The 26,063-nt window shown below is 38.1% G+C and overlaps 1 protein-coding gene across 1 annotated transcript in view; it reads right to left on the bottom strand.

Moving 5' to 3' along the window:
* The window catches only part of CADM2 (cell adhesion molecule 2), a gene marked incomplete at its 5' end in the record, with an annotated part of 1,428,667 nt that overhangs the window by 107,670 nt on the left and 1,294,934 nt on the right, over positions 1–26,063 (bottom strand). The window lies entirely within an intron of this gene.

Below are 26,063 nucleotides of genomic sequence, written 5' to 3'. Positions count from 1 at the left end.
ATGGCAATATTACACAAGGACAACATAGGCCAAGGGCAAGGACGTTTTAGCTCTGATGAAGTCCTGTTCTTTGTTTAGGACAAAAGCGCATTAATTAATTTTAATCTGTGATCATCTGAATCATGCATGTTGTGATATGGAAAATAAACTTTGCAGTTTGCAGTGGACATTTGTTGTAAACTATTTGCTTTTGTGGGCTGTAGTCTACTTGGGGTTCTCGTTGATGGTTATTGCTACCCTATATAAAAAAAAAAATGTGAAGGTGCCCATAGACAAATCATAAACCTTTTTAGATGGGTAACTAAAAAAGGCTGTGTCATATTCAACAATCATGTGTTAACATATTATAGGAGATATGAGGGGAAAACCTATACAAGATGCACTATATCAGAGAGAGGAAAAAGTAAATCTTAGATATTAATTTTACTGTACATTAAGTGGGGCAGGGTGGGAATTGGCAGAGCCAGTGAGCATCCATCCATAGCTGTTGGCAGACATATGCCATCTGGGCAAACTAATACTTCTAATATTTTTTCATTGCGTTGGCTGGCATGAGGTCTTTGCCAGATATGAATTATTTAGCACAGCCTTCACAATGGACTGAATAGATTGCTCACGAATTGCACAGAGGGACCATTAATACACACCTCCATGATCTGTTATTACATTTCAGGGGCATTTTTGTCATAACAAATACTAGATTTCTTTGACAGGAACATACCTCTTAACCTACAGACATTGAAAATAGGAAAGACTCACTGAAAAATAGAAACATCTTTGTAAATTGTTGAAATTTTCATAGAATAAACAAGTAAAAAAGAAAAATACAGTAACATCCAACTAAAAAAACTGGACATCTAAATAACACAAAATTTGAATACCAAATAGCACATAACTCTTCCCGCTTTCAGCAGAAATTTTAAATACTACTCAAAAATGTGACTAAAAAACATACCGTAAGAAAACTGAAGGAAAAATAAAAGCACATCGTCAAAATGGCAGTGTAAAATCTCTAGACTTTAATGAACTGCATTGCTGAATTCTACCGAAAAAAGTCAGTTAGTTTTTGCTTCAGAAACAGAAACTTGTAAGTTATATGTATTTGTTATTTAAAATATTTTTGACACTAGTATGTTGTTTCTCTTGTATGGTTTTGTTTGTACTAGACAGGTTCAAAAATCACATAGAGGGAGGGACATTCAGAAAACTGTATAAGTGGTAAATCAAACAGGGACACCCCTCCAAACACAAGGACATCATATATAAGGTCTGAATATAATAATGTTCCTCGAAAATAGGGACAGTTTAGATGTCTGTTCTGAACATCACATTATAGCTGTGGAAATTATAATTATTGTAGCACACTTAACGTGTGTGACAGCAAAGATTATATATTTATAACACCCATCATACATAAAATGACTGTGTGTATAGTTTCAAAGTTGAGAGTGGCCACTTATGCAAGTTTGTGCATGTGGACACGCGCACGCATCACACACTCAAACACAGACACAGTCACATGCAAACACAGACACAGACATACACAAACACTTAGGAATATCACAGTTTTCTCCATGTTATCAGTGATAAGACAAAAACAGAAGAGTTGATTTATGGAAATTAAAGGCTGGAAGACTGGCAAAATACAAAACTTAAAATTATTAGAGACATAATGGTGAACACTGTTAGTAGTGGCTAACATAATTAAGTATTCATCAAGTGAAGTCATTATTAAAGTTCAGTTAATTCAGTAAAACAGTATATATGTTATATAGATTTAAGAAGGGCTACAATAATGAATTAAAAAATTCTGACATCAGAAAGTGTTCTTTCATAATATGTCTGTCATCACAATCTATGCAGTACAGCGAAACAATATGAGGATAGCAGACCTTCACACTGTCAGCAGTGGTTTGTACTTCCTTTTACAATAACGTGTAAAAAAACATACTTGAGTATTAGTGAATGGTCTTTGAATATGGTGAGTAACACTAGACTAAGGTTCTAAGACGTATTCCTGTTTATTTACATGGCAGAGGTTTAGATTTTTCTAAAGTGATTATCTTATGAATAGTTTCTTTCTACACACTGCTGTATTTTCAATTATGCTAGATGACTTTCACTATGGTTTGTGTATAAAATATTAATAGGAGCAGAGTTGCTCTCAAAAACAATAGCACACATGGATCCATTTCCTGAGCATTTTTTTTTATTGCTAAAACCCAACTAAGGGCAACCTGTAAAAGTTTGATCAGAATAATACCACTTGTCAGCAGTTGTATGGAGCAGACTTCATGGTGGGCAGGTAACTTGCTTTGCCAATGGCTGTGGACATACCTCTCAACTGTCCAGAATTTTGCATAATGTCCAGACTTTTGTCTCATATTTTTGGTCTACTCCTCATATTTTTTTTTTCTGGCAAATCACTGGAAATTGATGCCATTAAATAATGACATATGCTTGTTTCAGACTTCATATCCTCAAGAAAATGTATGCTAACACTACTCTTAAACTTATAATGGCAATATTTAAAAATCTGTCCCTATGTTTTGCCCCCCCCCCCACCCATTATTTCAGGCTTTGTCCAGAATTCTTGCACTAAGAGGTTGAGAGGTATAGAGGTGGAGGACAAAGGGGACTTTGTCATACCAGTACTGCTGTTTTTTCAGAAAGAGGGGCAAAGAGGACCAGCTATACCAATTGCTCAAGGCTACCACTACAGTGGTGGGAGCCTTGAAAAACTGGGGAAGGAAGAAATTAAACCATGAAAAGTTGAACACTAAAGACATTAATATGGTGCTTTGGACTGCATAGGCATTTTAACTTCATTGCCAGGAGGTAAGATACTTCTTAGTGTAGGCTGCTTCCACCATCTGCAAGGAAATATTATGCACATAGTAAATGGGTTGGGGAAGCCATTATTTATCTGCAATGAAATGATATTTAAAATGTGCTTTTTGCTGCTACCCAAATAACCTGATATTAAGCATTGGTGCAGACCCCATGTATGTGATCTAAACTGTATGGTGCGGTGTAGAAATATATTTATTTATTTATTTACTTGTTGTCGACCAGGAAAGTCTGACTGGGCAGAGCCATTTTCAGTGAATGTCCATGGAGAAAAGCTCCATCACAGTGCATTTCTATTAAAAAAGTGATTTTCAGACAGTTCTCAGAAAAAAACAATAGTTATATTTCTCATGAAAAAACAAATATAATTACAAGACAGGTATATACAGTGAAGTATTTACATCAACAAGCGTAAGTCTATACAGTTTTTTCAGCTGTAAAATCTTGCAGGAAGTAAATGGATTGATAGTGCAGAAGGGAAAATGTTGTAAAGAAGTTTAGTGTTCTTTGATTTCATTAAAGAAAGGCTTGCAAAGAGTACAAGATATGCAATGCAGTAAATTAAATTATATAGGATGGGATATTTTATTACTATATAAGTTTGCACAAAGTTCAAGAGATATAATGAATACCAGGACCATGGCAATGTTCATATTTGCTCTGAGCTACAACAGAATGGCATTAAATATACAGATCCCAAGGATATTGCCAATATCCTGGCAGATCGATTCAGTGCCAACTTCACCCCCCCTCTCACCCCCTAAAGGGCCCATCTCAATACCAAAAGATTGCCAAATGATGGTAATAACAGCCACACAGGTAAAAAATGCACTCTCCAAAACTAAGAATACAGCATCCATGGGACCAGATGACATCCTGGCCTGTGTACTAAATGAACTACATAATGAACTGGCACCTCACCTAAGTGTCATGTTTAGTCATAGCCTCACCTCAGGCTTCATGCCCACTGAGTGGCGCACAGCTACAGTTATCCCACTCCACAAGGTGGGATCCACCTTGGGTCCTGGGAACTACTCCCCCATCAGTCTGACAAGCTTGATCTGCAAGGCCATATAATGTATTATTATGGAACTTATAAACAAAGACATTGACAACCTTCAAACACTGGACCCCACCCAGCTTGGTTTCATGAAGGGCCGATCTTGTCTCCGGAACCTGATTGACTTCTTCAAATCAGTCTCTAGAGCCGTGGACAAGGGTAAGGCAATCCACACAGCCTATCTGGACCTCGCCAAGGCCTTCGGCACCATCCACCACTCTGGAATCATAGATAAACTTACTAAGCTGGGCATTAATGGCTACGTCACCTGATGGGTTGCCAACTGGCTTACTGTCAGAACCCACACTGCAAAAGTAGCAGACTCCAAATCCAGCTCCAGACAAGTGACAAGTGGAGTACCTCAGTGTTCAGTCCAGGGACTACTCTTAATTGGCATCTACTTCTCTGAAGTACAGGCCACCACTAAGGGACTCTGGCTAACAAAGTTCACAGATGACTGCAAACTGGGAGCCATTATTGAATCCCCAATTAATGTGGATATTCTAAAAAAGGGCCTTACAGAAACAGATGCTTGGTGCCAGAGCCATGGGCTCAAGATCAATGCCAAGAAATGTATAGTTATCCCCTTTGGGAAAAAATCATGTACCTGTGAATTACCACATAGGTGGCAGTACACTAAACACTGAAAGTGTGATAAGGGACTTTGGGACACAAGTAGACAGTGGTCTGACCTTCAATAACCACATCGCCACAACAGTCAGGAAATCCTACTATGTGGCACATCTCATCACTAAGGGCTTTTTATCCAGAAAAAAGGAGGTCATTGTCCCACTGTACTCATCCCTCATTAGACCCATTATAGAATACAATACCCCATTTGGTATGTACCTCTCAAGACATCTGCAACAACTGGAAAGGCCGCAGAAATACCTCACTAAAAGAATCACAGGCCTAAAGCAGATGCCCTATGCTGACCGTCTAAAAAAACTCCAGCTATACTCTGTCGCATATTGTCTACTCAGAGGCAATCTCTGCTTAACATACAAGGCCATGTCAAACCCAGAGCTGTTGGACATGCTACACTTAAAGAAATCCCAATCCCTCAGAGCCACATGCTCCAGGGATCGAAACCTTGTCATCACAATGAACAAAACATGCTGGAGGGATAGGTTCCTGACCCAGGGACTCCCCAGACTCTGGAATAGAGTGCCCATACATGTCAAGCAGAGCACCTCTTTGGCCCTCTTCAAAAGGAACCTTGACAACTGGATGGGATATAGGAAATCCACCCTGGGGACAATGTCAGTCGCCCTGCTAGACAGGGGTCCAGGGAAGTAAATATTGTGGGAAGAAATAGCCATGGAATTGTTATGGCTAGGTTTGTATAGGCCCTAGGGCTGATAGCCTAGTACCAACCTATGAACCTATGAAGTAAGTTATAAAATTATGTAGGGGGAAGGGAGATATTAGTATTAATATTGTATAGGATAGTGGTAATAGCATATGACTGAGAGTGCATGACATAGGATTGGTTCTGTTTAGGCTGTCTTTCCCAAAATAGTACATCTAGAAGGTTTATAACTTAGGTATACAGGGGATGCATGAGAGGGGTACAGCAGTGGATGGGGGCAGTTAGAAAAAGAGAAAGATGAGAAGTGTCATTTGGTGGGTTGCATTTAATTTGTTAGGGGTGTGATGATTCAAGTAGAGGAGGGCCAAAAGTTAGTGATAAGCACTAAGACGTCTGTGATTTCTCTAGAGGTCTCAACCTGGTGATGAACATGAGCATGACTTGGACTGAGTAATGTATTTTTTGAGCTGGATTTTATAGCTTGGGAGTTTGTTAGTCATTTTTACTTGTGTAGGAATGGTATTCTAGGACTATGGCAAGTCCCATGATGAATTATTTGCTTTCATATTGCTTGGTAAAAATTTATCACCAAAACGTGTAGGACAATAATATGTTTTTTAATGCAGGACATTGTTTGTGGTAATATATCAGTTTGTATGCCAAAACTAGCTGAGAGTGTGTTATGTACTTGTTAAGCTCTAGCCAGTTTAACTGCTGTAAGGCTTGGCAGTGGTAAACTCAGTGTACAGCTCTGGTAGCAAATTTAGCTACTTTGTTGTAACAGGAGGCCAGTTTGGATTTTATTGTAGAGCTTAGGTTTATAGGGATAGGTGATGCATATAAGAAGATTGCAAGCAAATGGGATGAGACTGTATTTTTTCTTGCTGGTCTGTAAGGTACTATTTTGCTGTGCAAACACAGCCAGATTTTCTGGTAGGTCTTGTTTAATTGTTTGAATAATACATTGATGATATTTAAAAATGCCATCTATTATAATGTCCAGTATCTTAGTCTGTGGTAGTACCTCAGTTTTAGTATTATTTGGAGATGTAACCAAGAAAGATAATTTTTAATGAAGATAATGTTTTGGGGTAAAGGGCATCAGTTTTGTTTTATTGGAATTAAGGAGTAGAATTGAATTTGTCAGCCAGATCTTGATTGAAGGAAAAGAACTTTGAATGATTTCTTGTAGTCTGTATAATATGGGGGCTGTACATAGTAAAGTCAAATCATCCGCATATTGTACAATATTTGCTTTGTGAAAAACAATTTGAAGGTTATTTATAAACCTATTTGTCTGTTCTGGAATACTGCTGTGAAACTAAATTTTGTATTGTTGAATACTGCTGTGGAATCACCTTTATTATGGTGTTTGCTGTGGAACTATCCATTTGACGTACTAGTGTGTTAACTCAAAGAACTGGCTCTGTTGTCCTGCTTGGTCGTGAGTTTTTTTTTCTTTACATAGTTTCGTGGAACTGTCTTGGTATTTATAAAAATATTAAAAAACTCTGAGGGACACCTGTGGTAACTGGAAGAGGGGAAGAGAAGTCATGTTGCCATTTGACTGGTTGTTGCCTTCCAAATAGATAACTAAGGAACCATTTAAGGGAGGATTGAGCGGGACCTATAGAAGAGAGTCCAGCAAGTAAATATTCATGTAATACAGTGTTGAAAACTTTAGATATGTCTAGGAACACAGTTGACACTAGGTTACCATTGTTCCTATGCTGGTATATAGTATTGGTGAAATGAACACGGGCATTGGTTGTGCTGTGGTGGGGTATGAAATCATGCTGTGTTTCTGACAGTAAATTATTTGAATTTAGATGATCTGCAAGCTGAGCATGAATACATTTTTTCAAGTATTTTTGATAGGGAGAGAGGATTGTTACAGGCCTGTAGTTATTAAACTCTCTAGATGTGCTACCTTTGTGGAAAGGTGTGATACTGGATTATTTCCAGATGGAACAAAATATATTTTCAGACATAGATCTATTTATCATTATAGAGACTGGAAAACTGATTGCATCTGAAGCCATTTTTAAGTAGTCAGAAGGGAGCTGGTCAGCAGCTAGGATGACTGGCTTTATTTACTTATTTTATTTATTTTACATTTGTTGACCGGGCTAGTCTAACTGGATATATGTCCATTTTTAGTAGAGTCCCGAGGAGAATTTATTTATTTATTTATTTTTAGTTTGATTACCGGGGAAGTCCACTGGGCCTAAAAGTGCCTGTTTTCAGTGGAGGCCCGGGGAAAAAAGCTCTGTAAGCAATACAAATACATTAAAGGTTACAAAATGTTAAAGAAAAATACAAGAATAAAATTCATGCAATCAGTAATGCAAATGCATAAGATGTAAATCAAACAATGCAGTTAATAGAGAACACCTTTTACAGGCGTTCCAAATTCAAAACAACATGATACTAATGTCTGTAGCAATAGGAATTATTATTTTTTTTTTAACATTGGTGGTACAGATATATACAGTATTTACAATATGTAGTATTGAGGAAGAAATTCCATAGTCAGAGAAAGACTGCTAAGTCTATTTTAGGAGAATAGTAGAGAAATGCAAGCGATGTAGAACAGTCGGTGGGGTATTCACTAGAATTTATGTAGGGTGGAAGCAGGAGCAGTTCCATTTGGATGATAGATATAGGAATAGTTGGGTCTTAAAGGATTGTGAGTTGGGTGTAGTCCTGAGAGAAGGAGGAAGAGAGTTCCATTTCTTACCTAGTGAGAAGGAGAGAAGTAGTTGGCCAGTGGGATGTTTTGGTTTGTGAATGGAGACTAAGTTTTGGTGTTTGGAACTCAGAGATCTATTTGGGATGTATGGAGGAAGGATATTTGTTAAGGCTGGGCATTTTTCAGGGTAGAATATTAATTTTATGAGCTGTAGTTAGTTGAAGGTAGTCTAGGTGGTTAGAGAGTTCTAGCCAGTTCAGAGATTGTAGGGAAAGGCAGTGGTGAGTTGAGGTTTTAGAATTAGTGGCAAATTTAGAGATGTTATTATAGCAAGTTTCAAGCTTAGAGATGTTAGAAGAGGACAGATTAGTTAAGAGTGGGGCACCATAAAGTACTGTAGGTAGAAGGTAGGTAGTTGCCAGGGTATGTCTAGAGGAGTTGGTGAGAAAGCGGTTATTCCTATAGAGCATACCTTACTTTTGGTGGGTTTTCTTTATGTTTTGGTGAATGTGGATGTCAAATTTAAGATTTTGGTCTATAGTAATGCCAAGAAGTTTTGCGGAGGGGACGACTTCTATAGCAGTGTTGGTTTGACTTAGGACTATGAAAGTGTTTTTGTCAAAGGAGAAAGCCCTAGTGGGGGGGGAGTAGAATTTTAGATTTGTTAGAGTTGAGGGAGAGATGATTTTGTTGCATCCAATTCTCTGTAGTGGAGAATGCTATTTGGGTTTTGGTTAGTAGTTCAGGTAGGTTAGAGGCGGCACAGACTAGGGAAGAGTCGTCAGTGTATTGGATGACTGTTGTATCGGGGATGGCAGAGTGGAGGTTATTAATAAAGATGTTGAAAAGTAAGGGTCCAAGGATAGACCCCTGGGGAACACCAGTTGGTGTTGGCAAGAAGGAGGAGATAGAGTTCTTCCATCTGACGGCTTGAGAGCTGTCAGATAGGTAACTGGAGAACCAGGCTAGAGCAGTGGGGTAGAAATTAAAGTTGGTGAGATGTGAGAGAAGGTGTTTATGGAAGATGGTGTCAAAAGCTTTAGATAGCTCTAGCAGTATTGTGGATACTAGTAATCCAGAATCTCGAGATCGATTGACAGTTTCTAGGAAGGATATTAAGGCAGTTATGGTGCTATGGCCAGGGCAAAAGCCATGTTGGGCGGGTGTTAGGAGGTGATTCTGGATTAAGAATGGCATAAGTTGGTGGTGAACACATTTTTCTAATATTTTGGATATTGGGGAGAGAAGGGTGACTGGTACATAAGACTCTTTTAAGGATCTGTTAATGAGGATACTGATAGGGAGAGCTATGCCTTCTGGCATACATTTGAGGAAGGAGGAGGGTATATTGTCGGGGGCATTGGAGCAAGGCTTTAGTTTAGATAAGAGCCTTTTTATAAAGATTGTTGAAACTGGTTTGATCTGGAAGTTAAGGGGGCAGTTGTTAGTGTTATTGGGAAAAAGGGAGGGAGAGTTGGGAGGATTGTTTTTAGGGAAAGTTTTAGTGAGCTTAGCTATAGATTCAGTAAAGAAAGTGTTAAAGTGAGAGCTCAGTTCCAAGTCTGTTAAACTAGGGTCGGGGCAAAGCTTATTCCTGGACCCTGGATGCAGAAGGGAATTGACTGAATTCCAGAATTGTTTTGTGTTTTTCCTGTTATTAGTTTGTAGTTTATTATAAAAGTTTTTTTTGTCTATGGAGATTAATTTCTTTACTTGGTTGCGGAGTTGGGTATACTGAAGTAATGTGGAAGACGTTTTATTTTTTTGGTAAAGCTTCCAGGATTTGTCCCTGTGGTGCATACTCTTTTTTGTCTCTTTGCAGAGCCAAGGAGCAGGATTGGCTTTGACACGTTTGTTTCTTAGAGGGGCTAGGGAGTTGAGAGTATTTAGGAAGACAGAGTTAAAGTGTTCTACGGCATCGTCAAGGAGGAGAGAGTTTAGAAAAGCTCAGAGAAAAAGAAAAACAGTTTATACAAAATGCAAATAGATAACTGTGCATTCAAAAACAATTAGATAACTATACACTCATGTACAGTTATTATTTCAACAGCAGTAAGCAAATAGGGTAACACTATGAAGATAGATAACTATACATCCAAAAACAATTAGGTAACTATACATTCATATACACTTGTTGTTTCAGCAACAGTAAGCAGATAGGGTAATACTATGAAGATTTTTGTTTCAGTCATTTGCAGCAAAAGTTAGCATATACAAATATAAGCATTAGTCAGTTAACATATTGTGTCGAGGAAATTGACACAGCACAGTGATGAGTATGAAGAGAGACGATTATTTATATTTTTAGAAGAGAGAGCAGAAGAAAAGGTAAGAAAACGGATGTAAAAAAGGCTAAAGGCAAAGGAAGATAGTATCAGTCGGGCTTAGTGCATGGGCAAAGCCATTGGGATTTCAGGAAAATTCTTAATTGGTTCCTGAAAAGATGGGTAGATATAGCAGAAGTTAGTTCAGTTGGGAGTTTGTTCCATGTTTTACCAACAGAGTAAGAAAACAGACAGTCCCCTGATTTGTTTTTAGATTTTAAGGTGGCTACTTGTAACCTATTTGCAGAACGTAGGGTTGGAAGGTTTTGATAAGAATTGAGGAGGTTAACGAGTATAGGTGTATTTGTGGGATGGTGTAAGATCTTGTGGATAAAGGTGAGTTGCCGGTAGAGTAGCTGATTTTGTATTTCCAGCCATCCTAGTAGTTTTAGATTTTGGCAGTGGTGGGTTCTAAATGGGATACCCATGGCAAATCTGGCTATGTTGTTGTAAGAAGTTGACAGTTTATTTAGATTGCTTTGGGTTAGGTTTGTGTATATGGGGGAGGCATAGAGAAGGGTCGAAATCAGGTGAGTTTGAGCAATAGTAATCTTGGCTGAGGCTGTGAGAAATGGTTTGAGTTTATACAGCAAACCAAGTTTTCTATTTACAGATTTAATAGTTAGGTTAATGTGTGTGTCAAAGTTGAGATTATTATCTATTGTTACACCTACCAGTTTAGTGGTAGTGCCGGGAGTGATGACAGTACCATTATTAGATGTAAGTAAGAGACTGAGTGGAGGGGTCTTATGTATGGGCGTAAACAGTAGTAGTTTTGTTTTGTTTTGTTTGGGTTCAAGAGGAGACACTGTTGGTGGAACCATTTTTCCACTAAACTGAATACAGTTTGTGTCTTGTTTTGGAGTTCAGTTGGAGAGGAAGCAGCACAGACTGTATGCAGGTAGTTTGGGGAAGGGAGGTATTCAGATCATTAATGAAAATACTAAAGAGGAGTGGACCCAAAATAGATCCTTGTGGGACTCCAAGAATGATTGGAAGCTGGGAGGATAAGTTGTTCTCCTAGCGCACTGCTTGTTGTCTATTTCCAAGGTATGAATGAAACCATTTAACTGCTTGAGTATCAACTGAAAGAGATTTGAGAATATCAAAGGCCATGTCAAAGGCCTTGGAGATGTATATAATGAAAGCTGAAGAGAGCAGGTTACTATTTCTATTTTTATTAATGCAGTCAGTAAAGGATAGGAGTGCAGTGGTAGTACTGTGGAAAGGCCTGAAACCATGTTGACAGTCCACTAATAGGTTATTTTCAAGGAGGTGATGCAGTAGTTGACCGTGAATACATCTCTCCATAACTTTTGCTTGGGGTGAGAGGAGGGCTATATGGCGGAAGTTTGAGAGTTCATTTGAATTGCCTCCCTTATGCAAGGGAATAATATGTGAGATTTTCCAGAGAGATGGGACATAGGATTCAGTAATGGTTCTATTTATGAGGATGGAGATTGGGTAGGCTAGTACTCCTGCTGCAATTTGCAGGTATTCATCTGGGAGGAGATCAACTGGTGGTGTATATGGTTTTAATTTAAGAAGTTTTAGCTTATGTAAGAGTTAATGGTGGAGGTAAGTACTTGGCTGAGGTCAAGTATCAGTAGATATTTAGCAGATACTGCTGCCATTAAGAGGATAGTGGAAGTATTAATGTTTGTGAGGGACAATATAGTTTGTATAAAGTAGTTGTTAAAGTGTGTAGGAATTGAATCAGTAGTGTTGTTGGATGTAGGGGTGGGGATGGTAATTTTACCTGGATGTAAAAGTTTGCTCATGGATGTCCAGAACAGTTTTGGGTTGGTCTAACATTTGTTTTAGAGGATGTTATAATATGCTTGCTTGCCATGTTTTATTTTATCATATTCTCTAGTTGCCTGAAAAGCTGAAATATATGTTGTGTCTTTCGGCTTCTCCCAGTTAGGGGTCGCCAGAGCGAAACTCCGGTCCGCTAAAGTTTGGTAGTGGATTTTTACGTGCCATGTTACCAGCCCTGACTCACAACCTTCAACGAAGGCATGCCCATTCACGCATGCCTCCACACAGAAGACGCTCTAACTAAGAATTGAACGTGACAACGCTTCCGCAGCACCACCACTGTGGGTAAAAAGCTGAAATATATGCCATGTTCTATTTTTAAGCCATTCTTTCCAGGCTTTGTCACACTGTAGCTTTAATTTCTTAGTTTCTGTAGTTAGCCATGGTGCAAGACTGGATTTGACCCTTTTAGTAAGAACTGGGGCAAGGTTGTTGAGAATTTTAGCATTATTTCATTGAACTGTGAGACAGGCAGAGTTTAAGGGCATAAACTTAAGTATTTTCCAGTTATATTCTCTTAAGGATTTAATAAAACTATGTTCAGCAAAGATTTTTCAGTTACAAACTTAGTTGTAAATAATATGTCTGTCTTGGATGTTGTAACTTCTGAGTATGCAAGTATGTTTATGGTCACTTAGGCTGTCTGGAACGCTACTAGCTGCACTAATTTTGTTAGGTTTATTAGTAATAATCCAGTCTAAGGTTGATTTCTCCTAGCACTTTGTGAACACTAGTAACTGATTTATTTAACTGTGTAAAGTCATACAGGTTTATAGAATCAGATGGGAAGTTGCTATTAATAATCTGCCAGTCTATAGTTTGGTCTCTTACTATTATTGTTTCATGTTGAATATGGTGGGATATCCAGTTTAGGATATTTTCCACAGTGGTAATATTGTTACCTGGTAGGATATATATGGCTGCTAAACAAAGTGCTTTCCTATTATTGATTTTGAGCTGTGATATAAGTAGTTATGCATTATCAAACTGTGGTATCTTCTGTGCATATGTAATTATGATTAGGGAATTTTTGTAGTTGATGGCTATTCTGCCTACTAGATTATTTATCCTGTCAATCCTAATTATATTAAAACCATGTAGGGTAATTTTGCTGTCATTTATGTCTTTTTCAGGCATATGTCTTAACTATGATTACAACTGGGAAATATGTGCCAATACAAGCATGTATGTCCTTGATTTTATTGCATATGCTTTAAAGATTGATATTTATGAAGAGAAGTCCGGAACTGGGGACTGGGAAAGGGAAACAGAATGGTATATTTAATACTGTGCTGTTAGTGTGGGCTTTTTGCTGTTGTGTGGGGCCAAGGTTTGATTTTTTGATGGAAATATTATGAAGGAAGGTATGTAGCAAAATGCAATTGTGCTTTACTTTTATTGGATTTCATTTGGTAACAAACTTAGATTTAAGACACCTGTAATTAAAAACTTCTAAGAAGATTTGCTAGTACAGTGTGGGTGCTATGGTGCAAATGATAACAAGTTCACATTTATTTACTAGGCTGTTCCTCTCTGTTCCAGAATATTACTTGCTTACAGTTAACATGCAATAGCTCCACCAATCCTGCTTGTGTTCCTGTGAAGATACTGTTTGAACTCTGCTGTATAAGACTTATCATTCCAGTAGTAATACCTATCTAGTACTTTATTTAAGAACAGTGACTGAAGTTAAGTGATTGTATGTACACAACAGGCAGCAGCACATCATAGATCTGGCTGAAGAGTATTTCTGCTTATTACAAATGTTGTATCGTGTGTTTTACCCAAGGAACCATATACTCCTGTATTCTAAACCTGAATGTATACTTGCAAGCATGCATATGCCACAGCTCAGCAGTGAGGACGTCTGTCTTTTATATTATCTCTCTCTCTTTCTGTGTGTCTGTCTCTCTTACACACACACATACACACAGACGTCCTTAGCCATTGTTCTTACATCGGGCACTGATGGGTGATTATGGTAATGCCAAAAAAAAAATGACCAGCTAAGTCGAAGTAGGCCAGCAGGCTCTTTACAGAGGATACCCAAAGCAGTAGTATTAATATTGACTAGGAGAAAGTTTGCAAGATCTTTGGATAACTTCCTCTAACCCATGGGGTCTTCTGCAGCTACATAAGCCCCAACAAATCAGTCGAATGGAGTTTCATTTAACCACTTATCTAAAAGATAGCACACACAGAAATGCAGATCCCCCATATGCTGTACTTGAAAAATAATAACGAACCTGTTGCAGGAATAGAACCCACAGTTTTTTTATCTTCCAGCAGTAAAGGAGAGGACACTATCTTTTGAGCCACATATATTTATGCTGGAAGCAAAGAACACTATACCCTCCAAGATAAGGAGCTTCATCCCCTGCCTCTCCAACTATTACATCTAACACTTACATCTAACACTGAGGTAATTATCCTCTGGGTTAAGCTATATATTCCTGTGTTAGTCATTCAGTCTACTGATAAACAGGCTTCAATGAGTTCCATATTGCTTAATCCCAAACCCTCTTTACATCATTGAATACCACATAGGCACACTATCTAGCAATTTCTTACAACCTTGTATGTAGTTTGATGATGCACTTCTGAATCAACAGACTAGCGGTAATTTCAGATTTATGGGTGCAGCTGCAATCCCCATTTTCAACAAAAGCAAAAACAAATTAGTAACCGCTACATCTTATTTTTGTCAGTCCAACTGTTTAAGGTATACTGAGACAGATGATGCCTTAGAGTCTGTATACATTTGTTGCTCTTTGCCATATTTGTATATGTGTATTAGCTGGCTATCTATGATACTGTGTGATTTGATTATCCAAGTTAAACTAATTCGTCATAATTAGTTATTTACATCAGTCAAAACAGACAATTGTATTCATTCCTTGATCATGAAAGAATGAGGGTTGGGAACTTAGCTGTGAATTCTTTGGAGCATTAAAAAATATCAAAATCACTAGCTTGGATAGAATCAAGTCAACACTGGGAAATGTATAAAATAAACAGCCCGAGACATCCAGAAGCTAAGCTATCACTTACAAAAAAAGGTTCACATATGCATTAAATGGTAATCAGTAACTCTTTCTTGGAAAAAGTGTGTGTTTGCAAGACAGCAGAGAAATTCAGAAGCTCTTAGATCATTTTCCAACAGACTTAATGTTCTGCATTTGGAAAGTATGGGAGTCACATCAAAATCAAATATATTGTGCCTTTCTAGCGCAACACTTTTATTTACAGGCTGTAGCACAAGCTAGGTGAAAAAGAGCTATTAATTTCAACTGAGAAGGCAATAGGCAGTAAATCTCAAGTTAATGAGCCCATAGTAACACTAACTCCTGCCCTTACCAGCTTCATCTGGTCTTCATTTTATTGCTAATCTGTCTGATGTCCCATCAGATAGTGTCCATCTTATTGTATCACTGGGAGAGAACAGCTCCCAGTTTTATGTTCTGTCAGCAGTCTCATAGTTAGGGAAGGCTGCAGGAAGCTAGTACAGAACAATAACTTGAGATAGAAGTAAAAGAAAAGTAGGGCATCTGCCAGTCACAAAGTAAATGTTAGGCACGATAAAGATAAATGGAGCTGTGTCCAATTTTAGCTTGACTGCTTAGCATGATGAGCTGACAGATGCATTCAGATTCATAAAATCAAATGTATATTCACCTAAGCTGTACACCAATTATTTTCACAGCAGCTGAAGCTGCACTCAAACGATCCCAGATTGCCTGCTCTGTGTCTGTAGAGTGCTAGTCATTATGCATAATTTAGCAAGGTATTCTGGGGAATGCAAAGAGATTTTTAGAATTAGTCACATGAGATGCATGTGCTCTGTCTTAAGGGTGCTTAATCTAGACGAGGAGCGTGTAGCAGCTGACTGGATAGAGCTTAGAAATTTAACTAAGAGGAATGTTCACTTTTAGTGCACAGCTGAATAATGTCTCACAGGTGACTTAATGATGAATACGGTATAAATGTCAATAAAATAATTATTTCAAAATACATCCACCCAATTAATGAGAATACATGAACATGGGCAGCTGTTTTGATTTGTTTCTGTAGAGAACTGCATGCTTTTTTTTTTCTCATGCCCTTGGCATAAAATATTGTGAACAATCTAAATTACAATCAGAAATCTTCAAACCAAATATAGGGACTAATTATTTGCTTACACAGGTGGCTCTTACCATACTAGATAAAAACTGCATGTTTTAAAATTAATATGCAAGATTTATTTGAACAAAAGACGTATTCATGTTTTGAAATTTTTCATTTAGGAAAATCAGAATGCAAGTTCCCTCTTTTTATAATTCAGTTTCATTATAGAAAATAAAGCTAATCATTTGCTAGAAGGAAACATTTCTCTCCTTCAGTGGTTGGAACTGTGGCACAGCAAATGAACTGGTAAATATTACTGTTCCAGCAGCCATCAGAAATATAAATTAATATTTCTGAAATTAAAATATTATTCTTAAGTAAGAGTTAAGTATTTGTATTCATTATGACTTAGGTCACATTCTGGGTGCCTGTTATTTGTGTGTGCCATCTGCTGGCAACTCACTCTTAAGTTTCTCATCCTTCAAAGACACCCAAAGGCAACAAAAGCCAAATTTCTATTGGAGCTGCCACAAAAGATCTGATTGTGTTAAGGTCAAAATATTTCTAAGATAAATTATTATCACTTCGGCATTCCACCATGCCAAATAGGTGCCTTGCTAACCACAACTATCAGCTAAACAATCTACATTGTAAGCATGATCCTAAATGGTTTTAAAATGATATATATTATATTTATGTTTAAATCTGCTACAGCTATAATATGAATCTGTATGTGCCTCTTCAAAACTATGTTCTTATGAATCAGCTTATAACAAGTACTACTTTCTTAACAAATTTGTTTTAAACATGTTTTGCATTTGTATTGGTACATTGTTCGGCTCTTCATAAGCCATTTGTATGGTTGGGGTTGCCTACCACACATTAACATTTCAGTTTTGCTTAGTTTTCCATTTTTTTGTCTTGCTTTGTGTCGATATTGTGCATTTTTGTAGGCATGTCATGCTCCTTACATGTTTAATTCCATCTGATGTCATATCTGTTTGACATGCTCTGCAAACCATGTGATTGTTATATTGTTTCTACCTTTTGCTGAAATCAAGAAGTGAAAGGAAATCATTATTTTTCATATGGGACTTGAACCAAAGACCTCCAGCATACTGTGCTGGTATCACTGCTGCTTCAACAACAAGAAGTTTTGGACAGTTAGGTGTTAAGTTTTCTCCTAAAAGAGTTTTCTCCCTTCAGACATGCCCCCCCCCCCCCCAGCATGGTGATTAATGTCAAATTACAAACACAGATACATGTAGAAATAGAAAAAAAGCTGTATGGTACTGTCAGAATCATAGATGTGTTAAGGTCAGAATAATTCTAAGATAAATTATCACTTTGACATGCCACCATGGTTCATAGTTGTCCAGCTTACCACAAGCCCAACACTAGTCTCTCCCTCCTCTCTTTCATTGCTATTGCATGTTGTGTAACCTATTTAACTACTTTTCCACCCACTGTTTTCCATGTATCCATTAATACTAAGGGTCTACCCAGCAAACCAGTATTGCATTTGAGTAAACCTCCCTTACTGCAAATCGTCTCCTGCACATTTTCCCAAACCTCATATCTGTTTGGTTCCCTCACCACACTCTGAAGGGATCATGACTTAATCCTACTCCACACTTGACAGACAAGAGACAATTTATTATTTAGAGCACTTATGCTTTATTTTTGCTTTATTTGTTGACTGTGCCTTTAAATCATTCTATAGGTCCCTAATACTTGAAATTACTTGTCAAGGTAGTTTAACATTTGTTGTAGCATTATACTTGCAAGCAGTCTTTTTTAGTGTTATAACATCAATGGTTAGCAGTGCCCTGTATAGACACAAACATTCAAAAAGTAAATGTTATATAGAAAACTTTCCATAGCACTGAAACCTGTAACTATATATAAAACTTTCCATAGCACTGAAACCTGTAACTTAGTGTAGCTAGTACAAAACCATTGTGCAGCTAGTTTCCACATTAAACAGCCCTACTATCAAATCTTAGCACAATGTAACCTAGGAAAGCAAGAGGACATTTAAGTCCAAGAAAGCCAACTATGATGTGAAGACAGCCTCACAGGCTAAAGACAACTGCAAGGCCTTCTACAGTTATGTCTAAAATTTCAATGGCAGCACACATCAGTGTGCCAAACTGGTGGGCAATGGTGTCAACATTTATCAGCACAGAGAAACAGAGAATTTGCTGGCTGTCAAACTCAATTCAGACTTCACCCCCACTCCCCCTTGCCAGCTCCCACAAAACACCTACTAGCACAATCCCCTAACTATTAACAGGGAGCAGGTCCTGTTGGCACTCACTAAGGTCAAAAGCATAGTCTCAATGAGCTACATCAGTAAACCGAGTTGCATCCTAAATAACTTGAAAAATGTCCTAGCAAGACCACTTGAGTCACTTTTCAACTATAGCTTCAGAACTGGCTTTGCACAATGAGAATGGACGACTGCAACAGTTGTTCCACTTCACAAGTGTAGACCATCAACTGACCATGGAAACTACACACCTATTAGTCTGATTAGGCTAATATGCAAATTCCATGGAAATAATTAACAAAGACATAGGCAACCTTCAGAACCTGGACCCAACCCAATACAGTTTTGTCAAGGGAAAGTCATATCTTCTTAACCTGTTGGACTTAGTTAGAGGGTATCAAGGCAATGGATGAGGGGAAAAAATGCATACTGCATACCTGGACCTGGCTAAGGCTTTCAGTTCAGTACCCCTCTCAGGTACAGTTAGAAAAGTCACTGAATCAAGCATAAGTCCCAACATTGCTATCTGGCTCACAGACAGGACCCAGGAAGTCAGGATTGGTGATAATACCTCCACTAAGAGACCGATCACCAGTGAGGTACCTCAGGATTCTGTGCTGGGATCACTCCAGTTTAGCATCTACTTCTCAAAGGTAAAGTCTAATGTCAAAATCATTGGTCTACCACGTTCACAGATGACTGCAAATTGGGACCTATCATAGATTCTTCTCTATGACATAAACATCTTACAAGAGAGTCTAACACAGACACAGACAAATGACTGGTGCTAAAGTCACAGACTAAAACTCAATGCCAAGAAATGCATTATAGTGCCTTTTGGTAAAACTGCCACCCAGGCTAATTACTCCATTGAAAAGACACCCCTAAAAGCTGACCCAGTTGTCAGGACTCTGGTAACATATGTAAACAGTAATCTGGTCTTTGACCATCATGTGCCCAAGGTAGTAAGAAAAATCATTCTATATCGCCCAACTTCTGATTCAGAGCATGGCATCTAAGTCCAAAGAAGTCATAATGCCACTTTATTCAGCCCTTATATGTCCCATCATTGAATATAATACCTCCTTTGGCATGTACCTGACCAGACAAGATCCACAAAGGTTCCTTACAACTAGATTCCAGGGTATAAAAGCATTGTACTATGAATTGTTTTAAAGTCCTAGCTCTGTACTCTGTCTCCTACAGATTACTGAGAGGCAATCTATGCCTGGAGTACAAGGGGTTTTCAGATCCATCTCAGATGGTATTTTTGCATATCTGTAAAGTGAACAGCATCAGAACCACTAGTCCCAAGGATACAAATGTTGCTTATGACATAAATAAAACAAATTGGTGAGACAGACACATGTCAGAGGATGTCCATGCTCTGGAACATTCCTCCCATACATGGGAAGCAGAGTCCATCACTAACCTGTTTAAGCATAACCTTAACTAATGGATGGGAAATTGGAAATTCATTCTGGGTCTGGCTCCGCATGTCTCTGACAGAAGCAGATAGTAATGCCCAAATAATATATCCCCCTCACATAATCTCTAGAAACTTCCTAAATAACATATCCCTACTAATAAACACCCATGTTACATAGGGACACAACTAGGTTGGATTACATGGCTCTGGTAGTTATAGCTTTGTATATGCCTATGAACCTATGAACCACCAGCATAAACAATACTTGTTATAAACAAGTAACTATAAATAAAACAATACTTTCTGTTTACATCTGAAAATGTTATGTGAATAACAATGGTGTTAAGTGGAGTAGTAAGAACTGTATCTAGAAAAGCAATAGAAATATGACGATGCAAACAAATACACCATGACCCACTCAGATGTTTTAAGATACCTCTATTAATTTTGACACTAGATCAAACTTTCCATTCCTTGCCATTCCTTCCTTTCCTTCCCTTTCCTTTCATTCCCTTTTCTTTCCTTCCATTTCCCTTCCTTTCCATTCCTTTCCTTTCTTTTCCTTCCCTTCCCTTTCCCTTCATTTCCTTCCATTTCCTTTCCTTCCTTTCCCTTTCCTTCCATTTCCTTTCCTTTCCTTCCTTTCCCTTTCCTTCCATTTCCTTTCCTTTCTTTTCCTTTCCTTTCCTTGCCATTCCTTCCTTTCCTTTCCTTTCCTTCCCTTTCCTTCCATTCCCTTTCCTTTCCTTCCATTTCCCTTCCTTTCCATTCCTTTCCTTTCTTTTCCTTCCCTTTCCCTTCATTTCCTTCCTTTCCCTTTCCTTCCTTTCTTTTCCTTCCCTTCCCTTTCCCTTCATTTCCTTCCATTTCCTTTCCTTTCTTTTCCTTTCCTTTCCTTCCCTTCCCTTTCCTTAATTTTCATGAGGCTTTTATTTGTAGCTTCTAAACATTGCGTCAAGTCAGTTAGGTTGTCCTTCATTTTTTTATATGCCTTTTCTTTCCTTTCTATACTATTCATATGTTTTTATGCAGCTCCTAAACATTTAGTGTCACCGCAGTAGTTATTTTCTTGACATGTTTGTCTACATTTTCAGAAATCTGCAGCACCCTGTTCAGAACTTATTTTCCTATCTTCTCTGAATAAGTCCACTTCACTTCATTCATAGCAACCGTTTTCAGCAGGACAGAATACTTTCCCCTTTAGTCTATTTACTGAAGAGATTGGATAAAGTTTCCCTCACAATATCTCTTTCAAATTTCTGTCTCTAAGTGTTACTAGTTATTGTTGAGGTGGTTTGCTTTCCATATCTTACTTGTTAGTTTCAAACATTCAAATGTTGTTGTATAGGACAAAGATCCCCCTACCTGTCATGTAAGGGAGGAATTCCCAGGCACCATCTAAGTAAGTATAATTACCACTAATGTTAATGTGCATTAGGGACATTTCCTCTGCAATTACGTCTTTCACGTGGACTGCATTTATAGTGGTCATTGCACTCCTTGTGTACTGCCAGGGATTCTCATCAAGGTAACAGATTATTTTATTTTCTCTTTTATGAACTGGTTTATCATAATTTTACATCCAAATAATTATCATACAGCATTACACAATATTCTGAAATCTTTCAAGCAAAGACTATGCTGGTAGTTTCAAATTGCTTTTAGTAATGTCACTGTTATTTATGTATCCTATAAACACATTCATATAACTGAGTCATAATCTACTTGTTCAACTGTATATCAGAAGCTATTACTGTGTGTGTGTGTGTGTGTGTGTGTGTGTGTGTGTGTGTGTGTGTGTGTGTGTGTGTGTGTGTGTGTGTGTGTGTGTGTGTGTGTGTGTACTTCTATCTATCTATTTATCTATCTATCTATCTATCTATCTATCTATCTATCTATCTATCTATCTATCCATCTATTCTTTTTTTCCCACTAAGAATGCATTCATACATTACTCTGACCAAGATAGTCCCTGCTATATACAGGGTCAGATCCAGCACAGGGTGATCTAGGCAGCTGTCAAGGGCCAGGTGCTATCTGGCAGGCACTTTACTCCTCAAAAAGCTACTCCACATTTTCTGGAAAGACCTGTTTCATGCAGAAGGCACGGGTGCTCTATCTTGAGGAAGGAGATTTTGTAGTGCTGCTAAAGGTTGACCCACAAGCTTAGAAGCACTTCTGCTGCTCTAATGGGTAAAATGGATATTTGACTTGCAGCCTTGTTGTGTTTCACTTAAAAGCAGCCTTGAAGTATCGTTGTTCTGATGGCTGGGAGAGTTAGCTTCTTTAGACCCAAAGATGATTTTACAGCCCAAGGAAGGGAACTATGAAGATGCTATGCAGTCCAAAGAAAGGAATTACTGTGTGTGTGTGTGTGTGTGTGTGTGTGTGTGTGTGTGTGTGTGTGTGTGTGTGTGTGTGTGTGTGTGTGAATGTGTACGTTTATGAAGCAAAATGATGACAAATAAGTTGTGCCTTGTGCACATGCCCTAAGCAGCCCCTCCAAATGCACTGCCTCCAGGGATGATCATGGACCTGACACTAGGATGACAGAAAGCAAAACTAGTCAGTAATACCAAACATTTGAGCATCATACTTGCTTAGAAAATACATAAACTCTACTCTATTATTTTATTCGCCAAATTGCACACCCCTTTTTTCCTTGTAGCAAAGTCCCAGGAGTACTGTTTGGTTAAGTGACTTGCACAAAGTCTCACAGTAGGAAAATGGAATTAGAGAAAGAACTTAGGGCATTATTTGACTGCACTGTCAGATATTATTTAACTTCTTCATTTTCTGATAAATCACTGAGAATAACAGTCCATCAATAATGCTATTCACTGGAATTTCATACATATTACACTAAAAATACATTTGAAATTGGAGTTGTCTGGCACCTAAGGCTCTATTAAAAAACTGATTCTTGTAGTCATAAGTTAAGGGCTTCACACCTTCTACCTCCAAGTCACTCAAACCATGGTCCTGTGTCAACCCTGAAAAGTGTCATTTTGTAAAGTGAGTGGCATTTAAAATGTGGATCTTTGGCTCATCATTGTTCATAGATTCATAGGTTCATAGGTGTTTACTAGACTAACAAACACAAGGGCATTTTTAAAACTAACCATGCATTCCAAATCTCTGACATGTTCTGATACCCTTGATAAGTGTAAGCATGGGCCTGGGAGATGAACCATTTACATGTCACCTGTGTTCATTGTAGACATTGGTGGCAAACCAGGAATGAATTTCCGGTCTCCCATCTAATTTTCCAAGTTGCACTTGAATTGGGTTAGGAAGGAACTCTGCTTCACATGGATGGAGAGCCTGTTCCAAAGATGGGGTAGTCTTTGGGATACATACCTATCTCTCCAGCAGGTCCTATTTATATCGCAGGAAAAGTTTAAGTCTTTAGAATGGGTAATTCTGGTGCTGTTTGTTTTATGGATATGTGGGAGGTCGATAAGAGTGGAAATTACCAATGTCATGTATGCCAGGCATAGATCTTCCCTTAAAAGCTTGTATGAGACAGAATACAGGGAAAGGGCCTTCAGGTGGTCTGCATAGCACATATTACTTACACCCTGCATTCTTTTAGTGAGGAACCTCTGTGGACATTCCAATTGTTGGATATGCCTGGTAAGGTACATACCAAAGGGGGCACTGTACTCAATGATAGGTCTGATGAATGCTGAATACATTGGAACAATGACTTCCTTGGACTAAGATGCGATACCTTTGTTTATAAGTTGTGCAACATAGAATGATTTCCACACCTCTGTAGACATGTGATGATCAAAGGCTAAATTGTTATCTATGCGTGTCCCTAGGTCTGTGACTATTGGGGCAACTCTAAGGGGTGTGTTGTCAATATGCTATCATGGATGACTTCCCAAAGGATACTATTATGCATTTCTTGGCCTTTAGTTTTGGTCCATGGCTCTGACATCAGTTGTTTTGTCTGTGTCAGCCCCTCCTGGAGAACATTTGTGTCAGTGTCAGATTCAATGACAGCTCATAATTTGTGATCATCTGCAAATTTAGACAGCCAGAGATCAGTGGTATTGTCCTTGACTTCTAAGAAGTAAATGCCAAAAAGGATCAGTCCAAGGACTGATCCCTGAGGAGCTTTACCTGTAGAGGTGGACTCCTCAATTCTAACTTCCTGGGTCCTGTCTGTAAGCCAGCTGGCTATCCACTGGGTGACATACAGGTTTGTACCTAACCTCTTGAGTTTGTCAACAATGCCTGGGTGGGGTATTATGTCAAATGCCTTGCCCAGATCAAGGTAGGTGGTGTGAACAATTTTGCCCTCATCCATTGTTTTGGTGACCTTCACAAAGAAGTCCACCAGGTTGAATAGGCATGATCTGCCCTTGATGAAATCTTCCCTTGATGAAACCAAACTGGGTTTGGTCCAGTGTCTGGAGGTTTACCATATCTCTGTTCATCATCTCTATGATCATTCTTTCCATGGCTTTACATATAAGACTAGCCCACTTATGGGTCTGTAGTTCCCATGGTCTATAGATGGCCACCTTTGTGCAGAGGGATGACTGTTGCCTTTCTCCATTCATGAGGCACAAAGCCTGATCAGAGGCTACAGTTAGACAGTAATTCCAGAGGCCCTAATAGATCATGTTTCTTGCTATTTAGAAGACATCCTGGGATATTGTCTGGGCCCATTGATGTAGTGTTCTTGGTCTTAGAGATAGATAATTATGGACTGGGTCTGCAAGATTAATGTTAATATTTTAACTGCAAATAAACTTTTTTATTAACCTCATTTATTTGCAGGCACATGGGTGTGAAATACACTGTGTTGGGCTACAACAGTCTGTTTGGTACTTTGTGAAGATGAATAAGGCTATAAGCTGCTTTTGTAGTGCAAGATTTGATTCACTTAGCCTCCGTTTATCTACTGTGTGAATTTGACTTTACCATTTCACCAAACAATTCTCTTAGGCTGTCCCTGAAAAGGGAAATTAGCATACACATTGTGTTTGCAAATGTGTTGCATGTTTATCTTTTGAATTCCTGCACCCTTCACATAGATGCTAATTCATGATTCACTTTTTGCTGTTTTGTTATGAGTCCCAGCACTAATCTTGTGGTTTAATGAGTTACCAAATATATTTTAAACAAATATGGACTTCAAGGGAATAGACATTTACTGTTCCTCACTGCTAAGTTCATTTTCAGTGTGAGACTGTCTTGTTTTGATTAGCAAATATGATGTCAATGTCCTTATATAAAGTAACAGTATGCATATAGACAAGTTTAGAGTGTTTTATAGTACTTCAGGAGAGACAGCCATGCCATGGGATAGGGCTAGGGAGTGGGGGTTATGTATTACCCTAGCTAGAGACACATTTGACCATGTTCCAGATCTGGCAACATATATATTATTTTGTACACTGGTGTACTGAAAAAACAATTGCCATGCTAGAAATGAATTTCAATTTTTTACATTTAATTTCATCTTTGCCATATACTAGTAGTTTTTAGCCAACTTCAAACTTATATCCACTGAAAGGCTTGACTTTCCTTTTAGAGATCATCGGCTTCATCTGTGAAGATAATAGGTAGTCATATTTATTTAGTTATTTATCAGGTTTAGATTACTGGGAAAAGCCAGCTGGGCAAAGCCATTTTCATAGGAGGCCCAGGAAAAATAGTACTACACTAAGTATTTTTTCACACACAATTAGCATGCACTTACAATAAAATATACTACATAACATAAAGCTATATATAGTATAAGTGTTGTCTATAAGTACATTATACTGAATTTATAGCAAGCAAAAGTTACTATTTAAATAACATTCAGCATTATTTTATAGTTTATGTAAAAAGTCACATTTAAATTTTAGTACACAGACAGCAGATGAGCCATATGCATGTTTTTATCCAATCAATTTTTCACTTGAGACATAAATGAGAATGAGGGATGCTTTTATGATACCTATTTGATTTGCCTGTTGGGGCAGGGGTAGTAATTGTGCTGGTACATGAGCCAGATTCTTTTGTTGATAGATATGATTTCATGGAGATTTCACAATACAGATGGGAAATTATTAGATTAAGAAGGGGTGTTTAGTAATGAGGTTGTTACAAGTGCAGAACCATTTTGTTGACAGGTATGTTTTCAAGGTGGTTATAAATGGTAGATTATATTAAATATTTCTGACATTTGTTG

The sequence above is a fragment of the Protopterus annectens genome, chromosome 5.part0 (genome assembly GCF_019279795.1).
Source record: "Protopterus annectens isolate FY-2018-M chromosome 5.part0, PAN1.0, whole genome shotgun sequence".
NCBI classification, from domain to species: Eukaryota; Metazoa; Chordata; order Ceratodontiformes; family Protopteridae; genus Protopterus; species Protopterus annectens.
Note: the sequence above shows the minus strand (reverse complement) of the source record. Positions and strands in the feature narration are given on the sequence as shown.